Raw genomic sequence first — 27,040 nt, forward strand, 5'->3', positions numbered from 1 at the left:
TTACGTTACAGGTAGGTCAGTAAGTTCTGGGTCAGTTTAGGGTGGGTCAGCACTAGAGAAAACAGCAGAAGGGCCCATCTATCCAGCAGCTCCATGGTGAGTATGGCTACATATTGGGGTATCATACGGGATCCTTCTGGCCCTTACTGCATCTGGAAGTGTGAGCCAAGCCAGCATCCATATATACACATATATGGATTGGACATTAATGCTGGGTGTGTGGAATGTCTCTATAATTGCTACAAAATCATGAAATGATGAAATGAAAAAAATGAAATGAAAGGACTCATAGAAACCTTCTTAACCACTTCATTCCCGGCGTATTGTCAAATGACTTCTGCAGTTGGGATCTCCCACCCTGGGCAGGCGTCATATGACGTCCTCCTCTTCCCGCCGGAATAGGGGGCGCTCCCGACCACGCGTCAATGAGGAGCCCATGCGCGTGTCCGGCGGCCGTGATGTCCGCCGGGCACCCGCTATCACTCCTGACAGGGCAGGAATGTGGATCTCTGTGTGTTAACACACAAATCCACGTTCTGTCAGGGGAGAGGAGACAGATCGTGTGTTCCTAGTATATAGGAACACCGATCTGTCTCCTCCCCCAGTTAGCCCCATCCGCCCGCAGTTATAACACACAGTGAGGGAACACATTTAACCCCTTGATCGCCCTGTAGTGGTAACCCCTTCCCTGCCAGTGACATTTATACAGTAATCAGTGGCTATTTATAGCACTGATCACTGTATAAATGTCAATGGCTTCAAAAAAGTGTCAAAAGTGTCCGATCTGTCTGCCGCAATGTCGAAGTTCCCGATAAAAATTGCAGATTGCTGCCATTACTAGTAAAAATAAATAAATAATAAAAATGCCATAAATCAATAACCTATTTTGTTGGCGCTATAACTTTTGCGCAAACCAATCAATATACGCTTATTGCGATTTTTTTTTTTTTTTTTACCAAAAATGTGTAGAAGAATACATATCGGCCTAAACTGAGGAAAAATTTGTTTTTGTTTTTTTTTTTTAATTGGGATATTGTATTGATTATAGCAAAAAGTAAAAAATTGTTTTTTTCAAAATTGTTGCTCTTTTTTTGTTTATAACGCAAAAAATAAAAAAATGCAGAGATTATTAAATACCACCAAAAGAAAGCTCTATTTGTGTGAAAAAAGGACATCAATTTTGTTTGGGTACAGTGTTGCACGACCACGCAATTGTCAGTCAAAGCGACGCAGTGCCGTATCGCAAAAAATGGCCGTTCAGGAAGAGAGTAAATTCTTCCGATGCTGAAGTTGTTAAGGTGGCAGATGTAAAGCAGAACTATACTCACCTTGGCTCCAGCGATGCGGCATCCCCAAGCTCAATGCCCGACCGCTGACATCTTTATGCTGTCGGCTTTCAGATTTAAATCATTGACCGCTGTCATTGGCTGGGCGGGGATCAGCAAGGCACAATGACAGATAGCACTTTTGTAGTGTCCTGTAGGCCTTTTTTTTTCTTTGATTTGACTTTTTATATTTATGGTTTAGCCACCCATGTTTAACCTTCGTTCGTCTATATTTAGTGCACATTGGAATGCACTGGGTGATATCTTTATTTAATATGTTCCTAAAGCACTCCCAATGTTACCTTAGTGTTCAATGTTTCTAGGTTTTGGTCCCATTCAATATCTTGTAGTTTTGAGTGCAGTTTAGAAAAGTTGACTCTTTTGAAATTTAGTGTTCTTGTACTACCCTCATGCCTCCTTTTCCTATGATTTATGCTGAATGTAATTATCCTGTGATCGCTAGTTTCCAAGTTGTCCCATATTTCCACATCTGTAAACAGATCTGAGTCATTTGTAATTAATAGGTCTAGCGATGCATTCTTTCTAGTCAGGGAATCCACAAATTGGGACATGATATTGTCCTGTAAAACATTTAAGAAAGGATGGGCCTTTAATGAGTGAGCTGTCCTTTCTGCACAGTCAATATCTGGATAGTTGACGTTCCCATGATGATGACCTTTTCCTGCCTCGCTGACATTTCTAACTGTGATAGGAGTTTTAACTTCTCTTCCTTCCTTCAGGTTAGGAGGCTTGTAACATACCCCTACTATTAATGTTCCACTTGCTTCTTTCACTTGGAGTTCCACCCACACGGATTCCATTTACCCCATTTGCAATGTCACTCCTCTCTTTCACCCGTAAATCATTCTTGATATATAGCAACACCCCTCCCTGTCCCTCCAATACAAGGAATACCCCTGAATATTGTCAGCTAGTCATGTGAACTGTCAAACCAAGTTTCTGTTATCCCCACAAAGTCGAAATCCTCTTTGTGTAAACAGCAGCTCCAGTTTCTACATTTTGTTAGTAAGGCATTTGTGTATATGCCTCTCAGTTTTGTACGGTTGCAGGTTTTCTGAGGCTGCGATTTTGATTTGCCAACTCATTCACCCAGGGTTTGGGTACTATGGTTATATTATCGCTAGTGCCTCCATTAGTACCCTCAGACCTTTGCTCACTGTTGGCTATCACTTCCTCTGAACCCTCCGCCCCACCACCTTGTTTAAAAGCCCCTCCAACTTTTTGGCCATCCACAATAAACAAACCGTTCGGCGATCACAGTCTTTGTGACACATTGCCCCATCTATCCTTCTAATAATTGAGTCCCCTGCCGCCAGTACATGCCTAACCTTGCCTGTATTCTTGCCCCCTCCTTACCATAGCAGTAATTTTCCTGGCAGCTTGGGGAGGGCGTCTGCTCCAGCAATTCCACCCCTGAGCCATTATCTCCAACATCACGCAACTTGGCATATTTGTTGGAATGAACCAACTCAGGACTAGCCTACCTAAGGCTCTTCCCTCTATCCCCCCTTCTAACTGTCACCTAGCTACCTACCTCTAGGTCATGTACCTCCATATCTCCATCACCTCTCTATACTTGCCCCTGCCAGCACCTACTGGGTAATGTCCAAACTCCTTTTCAGGTTGCAGAGGCTTCGCAGTGTTGCCACCTAATTTTCTAGATCCAGGATCTGGGGTCCAGGGAAACAACTAACTGACATCTCGCACAGCAGTATTTGCCCTCAAACGGCTCTTCAAGGAACGTATACATGGAGCACGATGTGCACTGGGTGGCATCACCATTCCTGTTGGACATTTTACCTGCTACTCTAATGGGGATAATTAAAAAAAAAAAATTACTCCTAGGGAGGGGCTGGACACCCCCCCAGTTCGCACCAGAACATGCGAACAGACAATTTGTGCGAACATGCAAACTCTATTAAAGTCTATGGGACACGAACATGAGTAATCAAAAGTGCTTATTTTAAAGCCTTATATGCAAGCTATTGCCATAAAAAGTGTATGGGGACCCAGGTACTGCCCCAGGGGACATGTATCAATGCAAAAAAAAAAGTTTTTAAAACACCCGTTTTTTTCAGGGGCAGTGATTTTAATAATGCTTAAAGTGAAACAATAAAAATGAAATATTCCTTTAACCACTTGCCACCCGCCATATAGCAGAATGACGGTGGCAAAGTGGTTTCAATATCCTGACCGGGGTGCGCATCGCGGCGATCGTTGTTGCGGTGTGTCAGTCTGACACACCGCAACTCCAATCTAGGTAAAGAGTCTCTGACGGAGACTCTGATTGGACACGGCTGATCACGATGTGAATAGGAAGAGCCGGTGATCGGCTTTTCCTCACTCACGTCTGACAGACTCTAGTAGAGGAGAGCCGATTGGCTGCTCTCCTGACGGGGGGTCTGTGCTGATTGTTTATCAGCACAGCTCCCCCCTTTGGATCCCGTTCAGGAAAACCATCATGCCGCCCAGGACCACCAGGATGTCCATCCACACTGGACCACCAGGTACGCCCCCCTAGACCCCCAGGGAAATACTAATTTGTGCCCAGGCAGCTGCCAATCAATGCCCAGGCAGCTGCCAATCAGTGCCCACTCACAATGCCTACCACTGCCAGTGCCACCAGGGATGCCTATCAGTGCCTCATATCAGTGCCGTGTATCAGTGCCAGTCAGTGCCACGTATCAATGCCCATCAGTGCCCAGCAGTGCCACCTATCAGTGCCCATCAGTGTCCAGCAGTGCTGCCTATCAGTGCCACCCATAAGAACCCATCTTTGCAGCCTTTCAGTGCCCATCAGTGTGGCCTATCAGTGCCCATCAGTGCCCACCAGTGCCACCCATGAGTGCCCATCAGTGCCGCCTATCAATGCCCATCAGTACTACATATCAGTGCCGCCTACCAGTGCCCATTGTCAGTGCCCGCTCATTGGTGCTACCTCATTGGTTCCGCCTTATCAGTGCCCATCAGTGAAAGAGAAAACTTACTTATTTACAAAATTTTATAACAGAAACAAAAGCAAAACTTTTATTTTTTTCAAAATTTTCGGTCTTTTTTTATTTGTTTAGCAAAAAATAAAAACCGCAGAGGTAATCAAATACCACCAAAAGAAAACTCTATTTGTGGGAACAAAATGATAAAAATTTAGTTTGAGTACAGTGATGGATGACTGCGCAATTGTCATTCAAACTGCGACAGCACTGAAAGCTGAAAATTGGTCTGGGCAGGAAGGTGTATAAGTGCCCGGTATTGAAGTGGTTAAAGATCGTGCCTGTGGGGTCCCCTTAGTCTGCCTGTAAAGTGGTGCATCTGTCTGATGCATTTTACTGTGCTGCAGCAAAACGACATTTCTAAAAGAAAAAATGTCATTTAAAATTGCTTGCAGCTGTAATGTACTGCCAGATCCCAGTAATATAGATAAAAATCAAGAAAAAAATCGGCGTGGGTCCCCCCCCTGTCCATACCAGACTGGTATGGATAGTAAGGGGAACTCCACGCCAAAATGTTAAAAAAAATTACGTGGGGCCCCACCAAAATCCATACCAGGCCCTTCAGGTCTGGTATGGATTTTAACCCTTTTATGTCTAAGCCTTTCTAACATTTGTTGCTTACAAGTTAAAATTCTTATTTTTTGCTAGAAAATTACTTAGAACCCCCAAACATTATATATATATTTTTAGCAGAGAATCTAAATATTTGCTCAGTGGTCTTTCAAATGCAATTTTTTGGGAAAAAAAGACACTTTCATGAATTTAAAAACTAAACAGTAAGGTTAGCCCAATTTTTTTGTATAATGTGAAAGATGATGTTACGCTGAGTAAATAGATACCTATCATGTCATGCTTTGGAATTGCACACATGGAATGGCGACAAACCACGGTACCTAAAAATCTCCATAGGCGGCACTTTAAAAAAAATGAACAGTTACCAGGTTAGAGTTACAGAGTAGGTCGAGTGCTAGAATTAATGCCCTCACTCTGACGACCGCGGCGATACCTCTTATGTGTGATTTGAACACCGATTACATATGCCGGCGTGACTTACGCATGCGTTTTCTTTTTGCTGCGCGAGCTCGCGGGGACGGGGGAAATTTAAAAAAAAAAAAAATTTTTTTTTCTTATTTATTTAATCATTTATTTATTTTTACATTGTCACTTAAAAAAAAAAAAATCACTTTTGTTGCTGTCACAAGGAATGTAAACCTCCTTTGTACTTCAAAGTATTCAGATCGCCAAAAACGGCGATTCTGAATACTGTAATTTTTATTTAAAACAGCACCATTGGCAGCCGAGTAAACTGGAAGTGACGTTGTGACGAAGCCATTTCCGGCTTCCTTCCAGTCTCACTCTAGCCGGCGGAAGTGACAGATCATGGATCAGGTCTCCAGGTGGGATGGGAGGCGGAAGGCGGCAGGAGGGGGGACGTCCCCTCTCACTCCTTCGGGATAACAGCAGAGCGGCTTTTAGCCACATTGGTTGTTATCCCTGAAGAGCCAACCGCACGCTCTAAAAAACGGTACCGGGATGACACATGCAGCTGCAAGCATCATCCCAGTATAACCCCTTAAAGCCAAGGCCGCATATGTGCACAGCGTTGGCACTAAGGGGTTTTAAAGGGAAACTCCCCACAAAATTTATTTTTAAAAATGCCATGGGGTCCCCCCAAAATCCATATCAGACCCTTATCAGAGCAAGCAGCCTGGCAGGCCAGGAAAGGGGGGGACGAACAAGCGCCCCCCCTTCTGAACTATACCAGGCCACTTGCCCACAACATGAGGAGGGTGCTTTTGGGTCACCCCCAAAGCACCTTGTCCCCATGTTGATGGAGACAAGGGCCTTGTCCCCACAACCCTGGCCATTGGTTGTGGGGGTCTGCGGGCGGGGGGCTTATGAGAATCTGGAAGCCCCCTTGGGGGGGCCCCCAGATCCTGCTCCCTCCTATGTGAATGGGTAACGGGTACATTGTACCCCTACCCATCTACCAAAAAAAGTGTCAAAAAGTAAAAACCACAAATGACAGTTATTTACTCGTCCCCCTCTATCCTGCTTGCTCGGATAAGGGTCATGTTAGGGATTTTGGGGGGGACCCCACGGCAATTTTTTAGGGTGGGTCGACACTAGAGAAACAGCAGAAGGACCCATCTATCCAGCAGCTCCATGGTGAGTATGGCTACATATTGGGACATCATACAGGATCCTTCTGGCCCTTACTGCATCTGGAAGTGTGAGCCAAGCCAGCATCCATATATGCACATATATGGATTGGACATTAATGCTGGGTGTGTGGAGTGTCTCTATAACTGCTACAAAATCATAAAATGAAGAACCTAGAATCCTGAAAGGACTCATAGAAACCTTCTTAACCACTTTATTCCCGACGTATTGTCAAATGACTTCTGCAGTTGGGATCTTCCATGCTGGGCAGGCCTCATATGACATCCTACTCTTCCCGCCGGAATAAGGGGCGCTCGCACGCTGCGTCAATGAGGAGCTGATGGACGTGTCCGGCACCTGCGATGTCCACTGGGCACCCGCCATCACTCCTGACAGAGCAGGAATGTGGATCTGTGTGTGTAAACACACAAATCCACATTCTGTCAGGGGAGAGGAAACAGATCTTGTGTTCCTAGTATATAGGAACACCGATCGGTCCCCCCCCCAGTCAGCCCCATCCCCCCACAGTTATAACACACAGTGAGGGAACACATTTAACTCCTTGATCGCTCCCTAGTGTTAACCCCCTTCCCTGCCAGTGACATTTATACAGTAATCAGTGGCTATTTATAGCACTGATCGCTGTATAAATGTCAACGGCTTCAAAAAAGTGTCAAAAGTGTCCGATCTGTCTGCCACAATGTCACAGTCCAGATAAAAATCGCAGATTGCTGCCATTACAAGTAAAATTAAATAAATAATAAAAATGCCATAAATCAATAACCTATTTTGTTGGTGCTATAACTTTTGCGAAAACCAATCAATATACGCTTATTGCGATTTTTTTTTTTTTTTAAATGCCGTGGGGTCCCCCCCAAAATCCATATAAGACCCTTGTCAGAGCAAGCAGCCTGGCAGGCCAGGAAAGGGGGGGGATGAACAAGCGCCTCCCCCCCCTCCTGAACCAGACATCAATGCACTGCGATCTCGCAGTGCATTATGGGGCATTCTGCAGCGTGCAAATTTGCAGTGAACACCCCAAAATGTTCAGGATTAGACTAACTGGCTAACACTCGAACTTACGTTCATCTCGAACCGCGGGGCCATCCCTAATTACTCCTAGTACTTCAAGTTATTACAAATATTACTCCCAGTACTCCAAGTTACTACAACTATCATTCCCAGTACTCCAAGTTACTACAAATATTACTCCTAGTACTCCAAGTTACTACAAATATGACTCACAGTTCTCTAAATAATACTCCCAGTACTCCAAATTATACTCCTAGTACACCAAGTTACTACAAATAATACACCAAGTAGACTAAGTTTCTACAACTAAAACTCCCAGTACTTCAAGTTACTACAAAAATACTCCAAGTTACTACAGACATGCGCCTCAGCAGTCAGTCATTAAATAATTGTGTCTCGCTCCTTCCCTCACAGCATGTTCACGACTCCTGTCAGTGTGTCCCTCGTTCTCTTGTCAGATACCGGCTGCTCTTCTGTCCCTATCCCCGTGCGCTCTTGTCAGTGTGTCCCGGCTCCTGTGCCGCTCCCACGCTGCTCCACCTGTTTGTGTCAGTGTCTCTGCCCCTGTCCTCGTCTCATCAATCCTTGGTCAATCGGTCCTCTCACTGTACCTTTTTGAAATAGCAGCGGTTTTCAATAGTAAACACATCTTCTCTTCAGGAGAGCCAACCAGCATCAACCTGGGTGCCATCCTATTACCAATCTTCTTCAGGGGAGTCAACCAGCTTGGACTTCATCCTGCACCCAGACAGGGACAGTTCCAAACACAATCGAATATAGGCCTCTCTAGACAGGCAGGCCTGAACAAGCAGCTCACATTACATTACATGCACTATCCCCAGGTCGCAGCCGGGGAAAAGAGAAAGATCACATGGTGCTCCCAAATATATATGCTCTCCCTCAGCATGCTCCAGTGGCAATAAACCTACAGGTTTGCTAGAGGAAGCATAAATATTTATAACTCAGGATAACTGCAGCATCTCATACTTGTGCCTGAGGTACCAGTGACACCTACTGGTAGCAGAGAGAAACCACAGCTCCAAAGAGTCTAGGGGAAAATCAAATGAACAAGTAAACTATAAACCAGTCTGGCGCTGACTACCACGAAGCACGGTTTAAATAGTAGCCCTTGCAAAGGAATTACAGAAAATAAATAGTAGCCCTTGTTTAGGACAGGATTCTACACTTCTATCAGATAGGACTTTAGCCAAACTGCAGACACTTCTGGGAGGTGTGCACACTTCAGGAAAGACTTTGCTATACTTTAAAACAACTAATAAAGTGTCTAAACTAGGATTTGTGCCTGCAATAGAGGCCAATTAGTGGTGATGTCAAGTAATATTGCATAATAAACTATAATATCTTATGAGAATTGTTTTCCCCTCATTTTGCTTGCTGAAAAAACACAGTTTCATTTACCAAGAATAATGGCATGCCTGCACGTCTGCTAAAATGCAGCATGTTATTCCGAGGGTCGGGACTGTGCGCAATATCGCATGCGCTCCCTTCCCGCTGATATGTGAGCCTAACCTGACAAATTAAAAGTAACATTTTTTATCTACAGTAACCCTATTTTTTTTTAAGTAAGAGGTTTTTTTTTTTTATTTTTGGTACTTTTTTGTCCAAGTATTGCATAAAAAACATTTTTGCAAGACAATCACAAAATAAAAGCCTTGTTTGTCCTTTAAAACACAATATATGTGTTACTTTGTTACCTGAATAAATAGGTCCATAGCAGAAATATAAAAATTGCTCTGGTCCATAGGAGATTTACAGGTGTGACAGCTGAAGTAGTTAGAGTCTGAGATAACCTACGTATTACATGATATGTTGAAGGAGTATAGGTCATCTTGTCAGGCACACACTAGCTCTTTATTCTTTGCAAAAAAAATCTTCATTACATTGGATAATGTGATTATTAACACTTCTCACATTTTAATTGGTTGCTAAATTTAGTTTATATAGTCTGACGCGTCTTTTGGTCACAGCTGTATTTCTATATTAATGGCGTGTCTGGTTTTATTCTCTGCAGCACTTCTGTGAGGCAATTCCAGCTGAATCATTTTTTTTTTAAATTGTCAATAAAAATTCTCATCAAATACATACACATGTATGCGATTCTAGGAAAGAAAGAACTGCAGTGTTTTCCCCTAATGCCCCATACACACGATCAGAAATACCGTCAGAAAAAACTTGGATGTTTTTTCCGACGGAATTTCGCTCAAGCTTGCCTTGCATACACACGGTCACACAAAAGTTTTCTGAACTTTCGACCGTCAAGAACACGGTGACGTACAACACTACGACGTGCCGAGAAAATTAAGGTCAATGCTTCCGATGTGTCGACTTGTTTCCGAGCATGCATGATTTTTTGCGCGTCCAAATTGCAGACGAACGCATTTTCAGATAGCGACCGAAAAATAGAGAACCTGCTCTCAATCTTTTCCTGGCTGGAATTCTTCCAGCAAAAGTCTGATGAAGCATACACACGGTCGGAATTTCTGACCAAAAGCTCACATCCGACTTTTGCTGGCAGAATTTCTGATCGTGTGTATGGGGCATTAGGCATAACAATATATGTAATAAGTGGTCAGAGGACAAATAGCACAATGGACAAGTTATGATTGCACTTCTGGATATATTGCTAGTAGTGATGAGCTAAACTGCCCTGGGTTTGGTTTGAGCAGGGTTGGGTGAACTGCAAAGAAGTTTGGAAGCCAAACCCAAACCCCACTGAAATCAATAAAAGCTTAATTTATCATAACCAGTTCCCACCTGTTCTGTAGAGGAATGACGCTGGGCAGGACATTCATCACTCCAGGTGGACGTCCACCCAGGCCGCTCTGCAGCATGATCTGTCACCCGCTGTGTCCACTAGACACAGCCGATGACAGATCACTATACCAGCCCACTGCTGGTGCCAAGTGTTTGCTGTGACTAATCACAGCAGGTCACATGACAATTGTACACAATGGATGGCTTCTATTCATGCTATTCATTGTGTACAATTGTGTTACTAGCTGTGATTGGTCACAGTGATCACATGGTACAGACAGGGCCAATCATAGCCCATCTGTACCATGTGATTAGTTGGGCCAATCACAGCTAATCACAATACACACTGAATGAATTAATTTCATTCAGTAAATCTGGTTGCGTGTCCGCGCCGTCCCTTTCTCCACGGATACACGACTCTTGATTGGATAGATTGATAGCAGGGCAGCCATTGGCTCCCGCTGCTGTCAATCAAATCCAATGATGCAGGCATCGGGGGGGGGGGGCTGAGTCCTGCATTCAGCCTCTGTGGAAGCAGAATGCTGGACTCAGGAGTGCGCCCGCAGGGTGATCCCCTCGGGAGAGCGCTTCTCCAAGGGGGTTATCTAATGCAGGGAGGAGCCACAAGAGCCACCGAGGGACCCCAGAAATGGATGTTCGGGGCCACTCTGTGCAAAACGAGCTGCACAGTGGAGGTAAGTATGACATGTTTGTTATTTAAAAAAAAATAAAAAACGATCCTTTAGTATCACTTTAATTACATTGGTTGTTTGAAGCAACTATGCACATATATAATGTTATGCACATTATATGAATAAATATATGCAGTAAAATGATTGTAAAGGTCTATGGTATGTATTTTATCCTCTTCTCTACATCTATCCCTTACCATGGAGACACTAACACAATGACAATCAAGATATTTAGCAGTGTACAGCCGAAGGGCAAAATGAAGAATTGCATTACGGAGCTTAATAAGAATAATGCAGGGAGTATAGTGCAGCACAGTGAACATCGGTGAGTGTATCATGAGGTTTCCAAGGGAAGACTCCAGGTAGTGGGTCCTATCCTAAATCAATATTAGATGAAGGATTTTTTTCATTTGTAAACAGGTCCGCTTCATGTAATCTGTAAACACCTCCCTTCAACTCCCCCTAAAATAATAAGTTTGTAGATGCCTTCCACCCAGACTTTTTGAAGCTCAATTTGACATTTCCAGAGTAGTGCATGGGACAAAACTCCAACTTAAAGAGGAGCTCCAGCCTCCTTTAGAAAAAACGAATAGTCAGCAGCTATAAATACCTCTGCAAGATCACCGGAAGTGGGAGTGGGTACCTGTCAAAGCCAGGTACCCCCCCCGCAAGGTGCCAAATGTGGCAGCGGAAGAGGAGGAAAGGGCGGTTAGGAGGCAAACAAGGGGATCTTGCCCTTTTGGGTTGAGCTCCGCTTTTAAGTGTAACTAAAAGCTTTCTTTTTCTGTTTTGGATAGAGTGGAGAGGGATTGGAAGCCCTGTCAGGTTTTTTACCTTTGCCTCTGTTAGGAAGATTCACCCTATTTGTCCTGTTTACCATTATTATCAAAAGTGAAAGTAATAGAAAATCCTAAATTTTGGGTTGTCAGTAGGGGGGACTCTTCCAATGGAGACACTAATTCTGGAGATGTGGCTGACCCCAAGATATTCCTTTAATCTGTAGGGATTTCCTCTCCCTTACTGTTTTGGCTATGGGACAGGAGGTGAAGTAAAATTTCACCAATGAGACACAGATGGCAAGGAGTTTTAACCCTCCTTTATTGTATCCAAAATGAAAAAAAAGTTACAGTTCTACTTTAACCACTTTCTACTGCTGGGTTTCAGTGGTTATACCAGTAATACCGGGATTAGTCCTGCACCTACAGGCATCATACTAGTATCATTCTTTTCAGCTGGCAATTCTGAGTAATGCAGAAGTGATCCGAGTGGCTAATTGACCACTTGATCACTTCTGCAGTTGGCCTGTACAGAGAGAGAAACTGACCTTGATCTCCCTCGCTGTAACCCTGGAAACTGGGAGCGACAAGTAGTTTGTCACTTCCAGTTCCGCCCCTTCGTTTACCTGGCCACCAGTGGCCAGGAAAGCAGCCGATCGGACCGATCTCTGTCTGATCGTCTGCATAGAGGGCCAGAGGAGAGATTTGAGGAGATTGATCTAATGGACCCCAAATCTCTCCATAAAGTGGACCTGTCATGGCCCATGCTGTCACAGGGAACGTTGACCATTGTGATAGCAATAAAGTTAGTACAAAAAAAGTGTAAAAAAAGTGTATAAAATAAATAATAATAAAAGAAAATTGAAAGCGGCCCGTCTCACTGTGCTCACTGAGCTTACGCACAAATGCGAATACATACGTTGCTCCCACACGCATGTGTAAACGGTGATCGCACCACACATGTGAGGTATTATCAGGAACATCAGAGTGAGAGCAATAATTCTAGCACCAGACTTCCGTTTAAAGCTTCGCCTATGGACAAATTTTAGGCACCATAGTTTGCCGCCATTCCATGGGCAGACGCAATTTTAAAGCATGACATGTTAGGTATCTATTTACTCAGCGTAACATCATATTTCCCGCTATACAAAAAAATTGGGCTAACTTGAATTTTTTTTTTTTTTTTAATGAAAGTGTTTTTTTCCCCAAAAAATTGCATTTGAAAAACTACTGTGCAAATACCGTGTAACATAAAAATTGCAAAACTCACCATTTTATTCCATAGGGTCTCTGCTAAAAAATATATAACGTTTGGGGGTTCTAAGTTATTTTCTAGCAAAAAAAAAGTAGATTTTTACATGTAGGAGCAAAGTGTCAGAAATGGCCCGGGTACAAAGTGGTTAATTCAGTTTTAAGATATAGACAACTCCTCTAAACAGCACAGCCCTGCCTGGCATGGAAGGAGATCTAATTTTGCTTAGCCTGTAAATGAACAATGAAAGAAAGAGCTCTTCCTTCCTATCAGCATATCACTTTTTAGCACATGAGCACTGCATCTTCTTCTACTGCTTGTCCCTCTCACAGTCTGAGCTTTGCTGTACAGGGACTTGCAAGAGGCTAATACCAAGTCAAATGTAGATACCTACACCTCTTGCATTACAAAATAAAATGTATTTAAATGAATTCAGAGCTACGTTTATCTGCATCTTTTATACTTGCCTGGAGTTCAGCTTTAATTGAGTATGGAAAGGCTGTTTGTCCTCTTTTAGGATATAGACTATGAGTTATATAGAAAGAGAGTTCTAAAAGAGGAATTAATGATACAGCAATAACTGTACATCTATTCTTTCTTTGCTATCAACAGTGGGTCTATTTGTTTCAGTAAAAAATAGTGAACATTTTTGTTTCCATATTGCACAAAGTAAAAATGTATCATTTAATTGCATCTATTTAACTAAATTGTGATTGCTCCTGGCTTGCCCTGGAAATACAAGACAGCATAATGTATACTCACAACATACCTAATTATAGAATACATTTATTACCAACATAGTTCATGCTGCAAGTGTACATCAATCAGAATATTATAAACTCTCTGCTCCAAAACATCAGTAAAATAAATGGCTTTGAGATCCCTGCTGAAATAATTACCCTGGCATATAAATGCAGGCAGTGGACTCACTCAGTCCTTGATGCTTGTAAATAATTTATGCTTCAGTTTTTGTATTTCTGTATGAAAAAGGCTCATGTTACTGGTGCTCATCTGCCTGTCAGTGTCTTAGGGGCATCTTTCGTAAGGAGTAATGTATTCTAATGGATATGTCCTTGTGCACAGAGAAGCACATTTCATATAGAGCTTTGTATTGGACAGATTCAAGAGCACTGTGCAACAAAATATGTAAAACTTTTCCTTAGGTCACTGATGGGAACATGAGTTATATGGGATGTTGTTAGATCTTTATGTTGGGTAAAAGAGAGACTGCAGGAAAAAAATAACATTACTACATAATACTGTATTATGTGTGAACTCTATGTACTGTATTTGTTTTTTTCTTTGGGGTATTGCTTGGGGGGAAAAAAAGGTATTGCTTACTAAGGAGCTGGTGAGATATAGCAATTAAACCATGGCCCTAAAGCAAATGTCAGTATATATAGATACCCTGGGGGTTATTTACTAAAAGCAAATCCACTTCGCACTACAAGTGCAAAGTGCACTTGAAATTGCACTGAAAGTGCCCTTGGAAGTGCAGTCCCTGTAGATCCGAGGGGGACATGCAAGGAAAATAAAAAACAGCATTTTAGCTTGCACATGAATCGATAATAAAATCAGCAGAGCTTCCACTCATTTCAGATCTACCTCTCAGATTTACAGCAACTGCACTTCCAAGCGCACTTTGCAGTTGTAGTGCAAAGTGGATTTGCCTTTCGTAAATAACCCCCCTCCCCGTGTCCTCAGGTAGAATATCTCGTTTATCAAGGCCATAAAAAGGAATGATCTTTGGCAGGAGAAGATGTTCTGCTGTGCAGTTTAAAGGGTCAGCAACCACGCTAACACTATCCCCCCAGTGAAAGTCTTAAGAAAGACAGTCATTTTAGTTTGACCACAACTACAAAAGTTTATCTGGCAACTAAACGTATATGTCAAACCGGCCAAACACCATGACAGGGTTCAGGAGATGGGCTGTGTACATTCATAGACACACACAGCGCAGCCTATGACTCCTGCTGCTGCCTGTGTCTACTGTGAGACCAGAAAGTAAAGCTGCAGCTGAGATGGCACTGGATCGTGTGAGAAGTAAGGTAAAGTGTTTGGGGATGGGTGGGAGGTGGTGAAAAGCTAGTGGAACGTTTTCTACATTAATGCAGGGAATGAATTTAGAACCACTTTAAAAGGAGCAAATCTCTTGACTCTCTGTTCTCTGGTTGCAGATGTCTTTGGCAGAGAGCTTCCTTACACTCTCAGGGAATTGTGGAGAAAATACCTCCACCACTTTGGCTGGTGCAGCAAATGTTCTCAATACTTCTGCCCTAGCCTGGGGTACAAACTGAAAGGCCAGAGGTGGTTTCAAAGGTCCTTTCTTCAATCAGGGTGCATCTGTTATACAGGGAGACTCAGAAATTGCATACAGATGATGTAGCACTGATAACTTCTTTGGTTATCTAGCTTATGCTTTCAAGAGAAACCCAAATCCCTGAATCCATGCTCTCAGATCATATTTCTTATTTCTCTGGTCTTAAGCATCAGAAGAAATAAGGACTATGATCTGAGAGTATCAGTTGAAAAATTGCAGTCTGGAGATCAGCTGTTGCTAAGGAATTTGCATCAGCTGCAACCCATAAAGGCTTTGCAGACTGGCTTAGGAATAACCTAAAGCCTGCGTATAAGAAGGATCCAGTCTTTAGATTATTCCTGGGCTGGTCCACAAGGTGTTTGTGGGTTGCAGCTAGGAATGAGACGAACACCCCCGGTTCGGTTCGCACCAGAACCTGCGAACGGACCGAAACTTCGCATGAACGTTAGAACTTCATTGAAGTCTATGGGACTCGAACGTTTGAAATCAGAAGTGCTCATTTTAAAGGTTAATTTGCATGGCATTGCCCTAAAAAGGGTTTGGGGGACCCGGGTCCTTCCCCAGGGGATATGTATTAAATGCAAAAAAAAGTTTTAAAAACTGACGTTTCTTCGGGAGCAGTGATTTTAATGATGCTTAAAGTGAAAAAAAAAAGTGAAATATTCCTTTAAATATCGTACCTGGGGGGTGTCTATAGTATCCTGTAAAGTGGTGCGTGTTTCCCGTGCTTAGAACAGTCCCTGCACAAAATGACATGTTTAAAGGAATAAAATTCATTTAAAACTGCTTACGGCTTTAATCTAATGTCGGGTAATATGGATGAGACAAATGGCATGGGTACCCCCCCAGTCCATTACCAGGCCCTTTGGGTCTTGTATAGATATTAAGCACCCAAATTAAAAAAAGGAAAGGCGTGGGGCCCCAGGCCCTCTGAACAGCAGTATAAAGGTGGTGCAAACAAGACAGGGACTGTAAGGTTTGTTGTTAAGTAGAATCTGTTTGTAATTTTGAACTGGTACATTTTTAAAGTGTTTAGCTCCAGCCAAAAAATCTATTTTAAGCTTTTTGGAAAACATAGGGAAGGGTTATCACCCCTGTGACATTTGTTTTGCTGTCTGTGCTCCTCTTCAGAAGATTTCACCTCACTTTCTGTCCCAATGACAAATGTTTTTTGAAAATTTGGGGTTTGCAGGTAGGAGTCATTTGTAAGTTGGATGTTTGAAAGTAGGGGCCTGCCCTATACACTCTGCAGAAATTGGGGCCTTAGGTGTTGGTGTTGCCACAACACTGTAAGCCCTCACAGGGCCCTGCTGTGAAATATTAGAACAAGAATTGTAATTACATGTCCCTGTTGAACAGGGGCAGAAAAATTGGGCCTTAGGCACTGGTGCCACAACACTGCAACCCCTCACAAATACTCTAGTTGAAGCGCAGGAACGAGCCTTGCTGCAAAGTATTGCATCAAAAATTGTAATTACACGCCCCTGTTAAACAGGGCCAGAAAAATTGGGCCTTAGCCACTGGTGGCGGTGCCCAGAACCAAAAATATTCTTACAAGCTATCAGCATGATCATTGAGAGGAAGAGGATAGTCACTCAGCATAACAGGATAGTCACTCAGCATCAGCATAGGGAGTCTTGAAGGAATCTAACATTTCAAAAAAAATTATTCGGTTACATCAGCATTAGGTGCTTGGTACCTGGTGGTGATCCAAGACCGATTCATTTTTATGAAGGTCAGTCAATCGACCGAGTCGGTGGACAGGCACACCCTGTGATCGGTTACAAAGCCTCCAGCAGCACTGAATGTGCGTTCTTAAAGAACACTGTATGCAGGACAAGCCAGTAGTTCAATTGCATACTGTGAAAGCTCTGGCCAGTGATCCATCCTCAAGACCCAGTAACCCAGAGGATTTTCAGTGGGTAAGGTGTCCAAGTCAGATCTTGCCCCTAGGTATTCCTGCACCATGTAAAACAGATGCTGGCGATGGTTGCTGGAACCGATCATACCTTGGGGTTGCGGACTAAAAAAAATTGTCTGAACGCATCGGTCAGACGGCCACCTTCTCCACCGCTCCTTCTTTGACTGACCGAAGCCTCAGCAACATGTTGTCCAGGAACAGGAGTTTGTAACCTCCCAGTCTCTGGGAACACGTTGCACAGACCTTTCTGCAAGGCCTCCCGAAGATGTTTCATCCTCTGCTCCCTCTGTGATGGCAAGATAAGGTCCGCAACCTTACCCTTGTAACGTGGATCAAGGAGAGTTGCCAGCCAGTAACGATCCCTCTCCTTGATACCAAGAATACGAGGATCCTTCCGCAGGCTTTGCAGGATCAGGGAGGCGGGCACGCAGGAACACTGTCTGGATAAAGGGGGCCTTCAGAGCTAAAGAAGTCCTCTTCCTGCCTCTGTTCTGCCTCAAGTGGCACAGGTACTCATTGATGGCCCTCTGCTGCGTGTGCAGCCGCTGCAGCATGGCCAATGTTGAGTTCCACCTGGTGGGCATGTCACAGATTAGGCGGTTCTTGGGCAGGTTAAATTCCTTTTAGAGGTCAGCCAGCCGAGCTCTGGCATTATACGACCGGCGGAAATGCACACAGACTTTCCTGGCCTGCCTCAGGACATCCTGTAAGCCCGAGTACCTGCCCAAGAACCGCTGCACCACCAAGTTAAGGACGTGAGCCAAACAGGGCATATGGGTCAGCTGGAGGGCGGAGAGGAGGTTGGTGCCATTGTCGCAAACCACCATTCCTGGCTTAAGCTGGTGTGGCGTCAACCACCTCTGAACCTGCCCCTGCAGAGCTGACAGAATCTCTGCCCCAGTGTGGCTCCTGTCCCCCAAGCACACCAGCTCAAGCACCGCATCTTTTGGCCTGCGTACTTGCGTAGCCCCTTGAACGCCTACGGAGAACCGCTGGTTCCGAGGACAAAGCACAGGAAGAGGCCAAGGAGGAAGAAGAAGAGGAGGGGGTGGAGGAGAGAGGTGTGTCAGAATCACCAGTAGTAGCATTTTGGAGGCGTGGTGGCAGAACAACCTCCAACACTACTGCACCTTGTCCTGCATCCTTCCCAGCTGCCAGCAGAATCACCCAATGCGCCGTTAAACTTAGGTAACGTCCCTGTCCATGCCTGCTGGACCATGAGTCAGCGGTAATATGTACCTTACCGCTGACCGCCCTGTCCAGCGAGGCCAAGACATTGCCTTCCACATGCCAGCAGAGAGCCGGAATCACTTTCTGTGAGAAAAAGTGGTGTTTGGGAACCTGCCACTGAGGAACCCCACATTCCACAAACTCATGGAAGGGGGCAGAGTCTACCAACTGAAAAGGTAGCAGCTGAAGTGCTAGCAATTTTGACAAGCTAGCATTCAACTGCTGGGCATGTGGATGGCTGGGAGCGAACTTCTTTCTGCGGTGCAGCAGCTGGGGCAGGGAAATTTGCCTGGTACAATCTGACGTCGGTGTACTGATAGCAGATTGCCCGCAAGTACTTGGCTGTGACACACCTAATTCTACACCTTCATTCAGTGCAGGTCTCAGAGAGGACTGAATGTATAGTGGGGTTGGAGATCCCAGCTGATGAGGAGCAAGGAGAGGTCCTCTTTGTTCTTTGGTGTGGGTCTTTTAGGTACGCTTGCCAACGAACTGCATGGCAGGTCAACATATGTCTGGTCAAGCATGTGGTGCCCAAGCGGGAGATGTTTTGGCCACGCGAGATACGCTTGAGACATATGTTGCAAGTAGCAGCGGTGCGATCTGATGCACTCATCTCAAAAAAGGCCCACACCAAAGAACTTTTGGAATAACGTGCAGAGACAGCAGCACCCTGCACATGCGGAGCTCTGCGGTGTGATGCAGTCAGTGTGCTGCCCTTAAGCTGGCCCCTGGAGGGCATCCTGCCTTGTTGGTGATGTGCCTCCTCCGCCTCTCTCCTATCAGGCACCCACGTGGAGTCAGTGTCCTCATCATCCTCTCCCTCCTCATCACTGGAGCAAACCTGGCATGATGCTGCCACAGGGGGAACATGACTGCCAGATTGCTGTCCTTCTTGGGCACCCCCTCTGTCTGGGCTCACGTTACTGCCTTCCTCTAGCTGAGTACCATCATCGGACCCTTCAAAATGCTGGGCATCCTCCTGGAGCATGTACCCAACACTGTGGTAAAACAGTTCAGGGGACTCCTCAGGAGGACATGGTGGGGCTAGGGAAGGAGTGACTGATGCCATTGAGCCGCGGGAAGAGGCTGCGTTGGCAGCTGCTTTGCCAGACAAAGTACCCTGAGCCTGGGTGAGAAGATGAGGAGGATGAGGATGGTTTGGTCATCCACTCAAACAAGTCTTTCGCATGTTGCGGCTCAACACGGCCAGCTGCCGAAAAAAAGGCCAAGCGCGTTCCACGGCTACGTGCTGATGAGGATGCACAGTGTCCACCACCAGCACTGTTGCCTCTAGACAGAGCCTGCTTGCCCTCTTTTATTGGCTTGTGACTGTCTGCCTCTCCTTGTTGGCCTTCCAGACATACTAATGGCCTGCAATGAGATGTAGCTGCACAAAACTGGCAGGTATATATATACCGATTATACTGCAGCTAGCAGAATCAACTGCCTGCCTGTAGTATTATTAGTATAAGAACACCTGCACTTGTCTTCAGGTAGCTATACTGTAGGTGCAACTGTGCAGGGTTACACAGTACACTAACTGGAAATACTTCAAGAGCCTGCCTGTACTATTAATAGGATCAGAAGAAGCACACAAGCACCTGGCTTCAGGTAGCTATACTGTAGGTGCAACTGTGCAGGGTACACAGTACACTAACTGGAAATACTGTAAAAACACCTGCCTGCCTGTCAGTATATTAGGAAGAGAATAACAGGAACGGATCTAGCTAAACTGAATACAGTATATAAACACACACACACACACACACACACACAACGCCTGGGATGCATATAGATATACACACAATACACTGTAAGTGCAGCTAACTGACTCAACCTGCCTACTCTAACTTAAATCAAATGACACTGTCTATCTCTCTCCGCCGCAACACACTACACAAGGCCGCCACGCAGGAGGCCTTATATAGTGTGGGGCATGTACTAAACCCCCTGAGCCATAATTGGCCAAAGCCTCCGTGGCTTTGGCCAATTACGGCTCTCTGTACACACAGCGCTGTGATTGGCCAAGCATGCGGGTCATATTGCACGCTTGGCCAATCATCAGCCAGCAATGCCGCAGTGAATTATGGGTCATGACGCGAATTTGGCGCAAACGGCCCATAACGTTCGTAATTCGGCGAACCGCCGAACACGTGATGTTCGAGACGAAACACGAAGCTCATCCCTAGTTGCAGCTGACGTTCTGTTAACAGAGATGCCAAAAGCCAAGTCCACTGACAGTCAGGCCTCTCTTCTGAACATGAGCATATTAGGAGAGTACCCAGTCACATCACTTTCTGTACGCATCTTTAACCACCAAAATGTGTATACTCCAATGCTGCTTCTTCTCTGTTGTAAGACTCCCAAGCATTCTTAAGAAGTGTTATTAAACCTGTCGTGGACCCCTAAGGGGATTCTAAAGGATTGTCCCTGACTTCTGGATTCACAATAACCATTTAATAGGTCCACTTTCAAAAGTCTTTTCCTTAGTTGGAGTGAATCTTTTGAAGCAGTATGTAGTGTAAAAAGAATAGCTTTTCCTTTTTTAGCCTCAGTTGAAGTTGTTTGGTCTTTTGGAAAAACTTATGCGCAATGGGTGAAGGGACCAGTCACCACAAGGATGTTCATGTCCATGCTTATTGTGTTCTAAGCACACACAAAAAAAAAAAAAAAAAAAAAAAAAAAAAAAAAAAGCAATTCCATGGGAATCTTGATTTTGGAGATAACTCATTGGGGAAGCTCTAAAAGTTAGTCTTCTATTGCAAAGCAGCATTAACTTTCTATTTCAGCCCTAATGCAGGACCAGCAGAATTGGACTTGAAATGATTTAGAGGTTCTTTATGGTCTAAGCCCAGGTTCACACTGAATGTGGCTTTGAAAGTGCGACTTCACTTGAAATCGCATGATTTCAAAGCCACATGTTAGTGCGATTTGGCTGACATCTGTGTGACTTCACGCACAGATGTGCAAGTTTCACCTGAAATTCCCAAAAGTAGGGCAAGAACTATTTTTTCAAATTGGTGTGGCACCACAAAGTCAGCATTACACACATTTAAACAGTTCTAGTGCTGACAATAAGATGCGACTTGACCTGTCAAATCACATGACAAGTCACACTGATGTGACCGGGGGCTTAGGAGACTATGCTCATCATGTAAGGCCAATATAATGGTACCTCAATGCTTCTCAAGGAGAAATAGCTACCACTTGGTATCACCTGTGGAGGTTCTTTGGTAAACCAACACTTTACGAATCTGCAACCGACCCAACTCTTTTTGAATCTGTCGAGCCCCTTCTGGGGAAATTGGTCAAAAGAAGCTCTAAACAGCTCTCTAGGACAAAAGGAGACCTTCTACCTGGTGTTTCCTAAAGTCCCTCATAAAAACTAGGGAGACCTCGATCTTACTTGAGGTAGATTACAGTGGCGATTCAGAACACCTGCAGCAGTGATCCAAAAAGGATTCAGGCCCTGTCGATCTGACTTGATGGTCGGCTCAGACACAGAATTTGGATCCCCTCTGGGGCTTATGTCAGTTGAGTCCATTCTTTTTCAAGGAATTCAGTGTTATGTGGTCATTTGGACAGAGCATTGGCATAGCCGTTTCCAAACCTTGGGTTTGTAACTGTTGTGTTGCACTGCCTTTTTATAAACACTGCAATGCCTTTGTAATGGGTCTTGTGGTGCATCCTTCCCTTTTTAACACTTGAACATGCTTTAAAAGGAAGCATCATTAAAAATAACATTTCCTGGGAAGTTTTTTTTGCTGGCAGTGGGAAATCTACTTGGTTTGTGAACGATATGTGCATATACAGGCATTATTGTGGTGCTGGCTATTGCCATTTTAAAGAAAGGTGTAGTTTCTGGGTGCATTTCCTGCTGTCAAAGAAGAATGAAGGGACAATTTTGGACCATGTAAAATATTCTTCAGTGTTATCTGGACTTTCAGTAATACGCAGACATCAGTTGTGAGGTAATGTGATATTTGCAATACATGTTGACTTTGTTTGCATGCATCTATATCTAAATATTAATATGCAGTTACATTAACCCTCTTGTGACCAGAGTTTTGAATACCTATATTTTTCCCCCCCTCTCTAATGTAATTTAGAAAATCTTGAGAGAAAAGATGTACTGACAAGTAGCTAACACAAAAAAAAAAATTCAAGAGACCAAGAGTTGTAGCAAAGTGTATATATTTATTTCTCATAATGGCTTTCTGCGTTTAAATTCCAAGCACAGAAAACCAAAACAACAAAATGGCAACAAAAAGAAACCAAAAAATTATTAAAGGCAAAAACAAAAGTGGGTATGCTGGACCCGGGAGTCTCCTTAATGAGAAGTTCCTCAAAATTCCCCACAAAATGCCCTCTCCTTGGGTCCCATGTTGATTGTGGACTCTGCACTTCTCTCCTTGTGTGGAGCATGAGCATGCTTCCTTCCTCATCGTTGCGCTTTGTTCTGTTAAGGAAAAAAAAAAAAAAAAAAATTCCTAGCCAAGTACACTTCCCGACAAAGCTGTCAGTTCATTAGAACAGTGTTTCTCAACTCCAGTCCTCAAGGCGCCCCAACAGGTCATGTTTTCAGGCCCTCCATTATTTTGCACAGGTGATTTGATCCGTTTCACTGCCTTAGTAATTACCACAGCTGTTTCATCTGAGGGAAAACCTGAAAACATGACCTGTTGGGGCACCATGGGGACTGCATTAGAACACGAGCTAGGCAAAGTAGATGTAGGTATGGTGTTTTCTGGATCCAGCACCTCTGCTCCTGTCTCTGAGCCCTATGGTCCTTGATGCTTCTCCATTGTATATTTAATGCTTTAACTGAAAAAAAATTTTTTTTGGAGGGGAAGGTTAGGATATTTACAGGTTTCCTGCTACTGGTCATTTTTATGCATCTAAGCATTGAGGGCTGCTTGGGTAACGATACCTGGAGAATTTCGGCAAAGTTGTACATTTTCCATATTGCTTGGAGGCAATTTATGGAAAGCATATATGAATAAATGCCACTAGGTGGAGAGAACAAATACTTTAAATTATAAGAATTTTATACAGCTAGAATAATTTTGCTTTGGTCCTGCTGGCAGTTGTGGATGCAGATTACCACTTCACTTCCATCAACATGGGGTCTTCCAGAAGCAGTAGTAATTCTTTTAATCGCCAATGATTCAAAATTTGCCCAGTGATTATCAACCACAGATGCCGAAGCATGGGCCATGACTAAATTATAGTCTTTTGCATGCTAGTCTCAGATTAGTAGCCTAATGGTTTTCAAAGTTATGAAAATTCTCATGACAGAATACAACTTTGGAAGGGATGTAATGTATTGAATGCTCATTTCCAAGCATGCGTGGTCTTGGTCACACAATTTTTCTCTGTACAAATGCCATGGAAAGCATTCATTCTGTTATCGTACAAAAAGAATTTCCACGTTTGTCCCTTTGGATATTTTCTCATGAACAGCTCTCGAAAACATACTAGTGATCAGATTATCATTGTTGAATGTATTCTTTTGAAAGCATCCACTGAAAAATAGTACATAGGAAATCCTTCAAGTTTTTGCTCATGTTATCAGAGGAATTCCCTTCTTGTCATGTGCAGACTTTTAAGCTGTGGGATATGTCTGTAGCCTCTCTCTCTCAATGGCTGTATAGGTGCCTCCACTAGGGCAAAATGTGTTCTAAGGCTGGGTTCACACTATTACCAATTGGATGTGGATTTCTCCACATCCATTTCGCATGTCTCAATGGAGCTGGTTCACATCTCTGGAGTGGCTCCAGAGCAAATTGCAAAGGAATCCTGAGCGTCTTCTGGTCCGAATTCAGCCACAAAAATTCACCTGAAAACGGTGAACAGGGATGCACCAGATCCCTGCTGTGAGCTGCTCCATACTGCAGTGTGAACCCAGCCTAAAACAGTCTCCAGACAGTTGTACATGGCATCTTTAAACATGGTATCATTAAACATGGTACACTGGACAAGTTAGGGCACAGGTACCAGCATAAGATTAATCCAGGGCATTCACCATTTTCCCTGCAGGTCTAACCTTAAGGAGCACTGTCTTCACAAGGGCCTTCAGAGAAAACACTCCCCCCACAGGGGGCCACTGCTCTGGACATGTATAGCACCCTACTGGTCCACAAGGCATTATATTATTTCACAAGGTCCCAGTACACAGGGTCCAGTGCCCACCAGTAACATTACAGGCTGTTGGGAACCGGTTTCTCAGAGTATAGAAGCTGCAGAACATGGAGCCAGATAATTTTATAATCCCTGCTAGAACCTTTGAGAGGCTAGCAGGGGCGTAACTAGAAATCACAGGGCCCCATAGCAAAATGTTGTATGGGCCCCCCTGCAAACAGCCCCCCTCCCCCAAAAAAACACAGGAACTAATGCCATTAAACAGATTACTACACCCATGTAGCACAGTACCCAGGCAACAGCTTAAATTAATTTCAAACAAAATATGCAGTATACTGTACAGACACCCCCTACCTCAGTGCAGACCCCCCCAGCAGTACAGACACCCCTCAGTACAGACCTCCCAGCATTACAGACACACCCCCCTCACTGCAGACCCCCCCCCCCCATTACAGTCCCCCCCCAGTGCAGGACCTCCCCAGGCAGTACAGACACCCCCAACTGCAGACACCCCCCAGTACAGACCCCCCAGCATTACAGACCCCCCCCAGCATTACAGACCCCCCCCAGCATTACAGACACCCCCCCAGCATAAAGATCCCTCAGTACAGACACCCCAGCATTACAGACTTCCCCTCAGTGCAGACACCCCCCCCCCCCTTACATACCTCAACCGCGCTGACAGTCTCCACTCTCCAGGTACACACAGTGGTGTGTGTCCCTCGAGCGCAGGCTCCTCCTCCTCTGTGGATGTAAACAGAGAGGAGGGGAGGCGGCTTTAGTCCGCTCCGCTGAGGGACACAGCAGTGCCAGGCACAGCTAATTAGGGCAGCGAGCGGTGCGGCTGCCGCTACCCAAGGATGTCACCCGGTGCGGCCCGCACAGCCTTGCAACATCACTCACCGGTCCCCACTCGGCTGCGGGCCCCATAGCGCCTGCATGTGTCGCTATGGCGGTAGTTCCGCCACTGGAGGCTAGTCATTTTCGTGCAGAGAGAGCTGCACAAACATGACCATCACCTTAAGCCCAGGTTCACACTGCTGCTGGTTAAAAATCATGCAAGTTCAGCTGAACTCACACGATTTCAAACAGGCAATGCATTTAGATTGAAAAAGTACTAGTTACTTACCGGTAACTGTCTTTCTGGGAAATCTTCCAGGACGGCACACCTGAGAGATGAGAGGCTCCTCCCCACAGGAAACACAATCAATCAACAGCTGTTTTAAGTCCACACCCTTCCCCCTGATCCTCAGTTTGTCGAGAAGTAACTCCTGAACCTGGTTCACAAGGGAAATCATTCCTCATAGATACTCACCTTCTAGTGTTCTAAAATTTTCCCTCCTCCAACGGGTGGGAAGTAGGCCTGCCGTCCTGGAAGATTTCCCAGAAAGACAGTTACCGGTAAGTAACTAGTACTTTTCTCAAGTCATCTTCCAGGACGGCACACCTGAGAGGATAATCAAGTACCTCAGGCCTACCTTAGGGTGGGACCACTGCAAGACTCTTGGCGAACCTCGGTTCTGCAGTAAGCTTTACCTTTACTCCATATGCTTGATGAAGGTATCTTAGCTGGATCATGCGGCTGATCTGCCGGTCTACTCCACCGGTGTCCCTGCCTTCTCTGTTTCGGATGCAGGATCTAGGTGGAGTGGGCTCTTAAAGATGGAATCAGAAAACGTGTTAAACTTGTAGGTTATCAATGTTGCCTGTCACACATCTACCAACAATGGTCTATTCTGCCTATAGGTGCTGTTTAGAACCACTAAAAAGATTAATCAGAGACCTGTGTTGTAAGACAAGGACACTACATTGATCCATAAGGGGGCCTGTCTTAACACAACCCTGTCCAGGGAAATAAAACTGCCAAAAAAGGGGGGCCCCTGACAGACAACCCCTTTTTGTTCATTTTTAGCTTTACGTCAGCAAAGACTGAAGGGAAACCTACTTAAGGGAAATAGATTAACAAAAACTTAATCCCTGGGTTTAAGGCATGCCCAATCTATAGTTTTACTTACGCCTGAGAGCCTACTCAGGAGATTAACATCTATAGCAGGAGAAGAACACTCATATTGCTACATCTAGTTTTGCTAGAAGGGCAAAATGAAGGCCATGCACCGAGCTGTAACCTATTTGGTCGGGTATACATGTTTATACTTCATCTTCAGGCCATAAAACTCCTCTGAACGGAACTTCCCAAGTTCTTATTAAACAGGGCGATTCATTATCGCCTTCCTCCAGTGACCCATAACTCTACTGGGCTTCAACCCTAGGAAATGGCTCTGGCATCCCTGAATGTAAGGGGTCGAGGCTTTCTGACATGTGACATCTGCACCAGAACTCCTGGCCCTTTCACGGAAGAGAAGGCTGAAATACAAAAAGGTGATACATGTATTATTAAT

This window comes from Aquarana catesbeiana, linkage group LG01 (assembly GCF_042186555.1).
Source record: "Aquarana catesbeiana isolate 2022-GZ linkage group LG01, ASM4218655v1, whole genome shotgun sequence".
Classification (NCBI taxonomy): domain Eukaryota; kingdom Metazoa; phylum Chordata; class Amphibia; order Anura; family Ranidae; genus Aquarana; species Aquarana catesbeiana.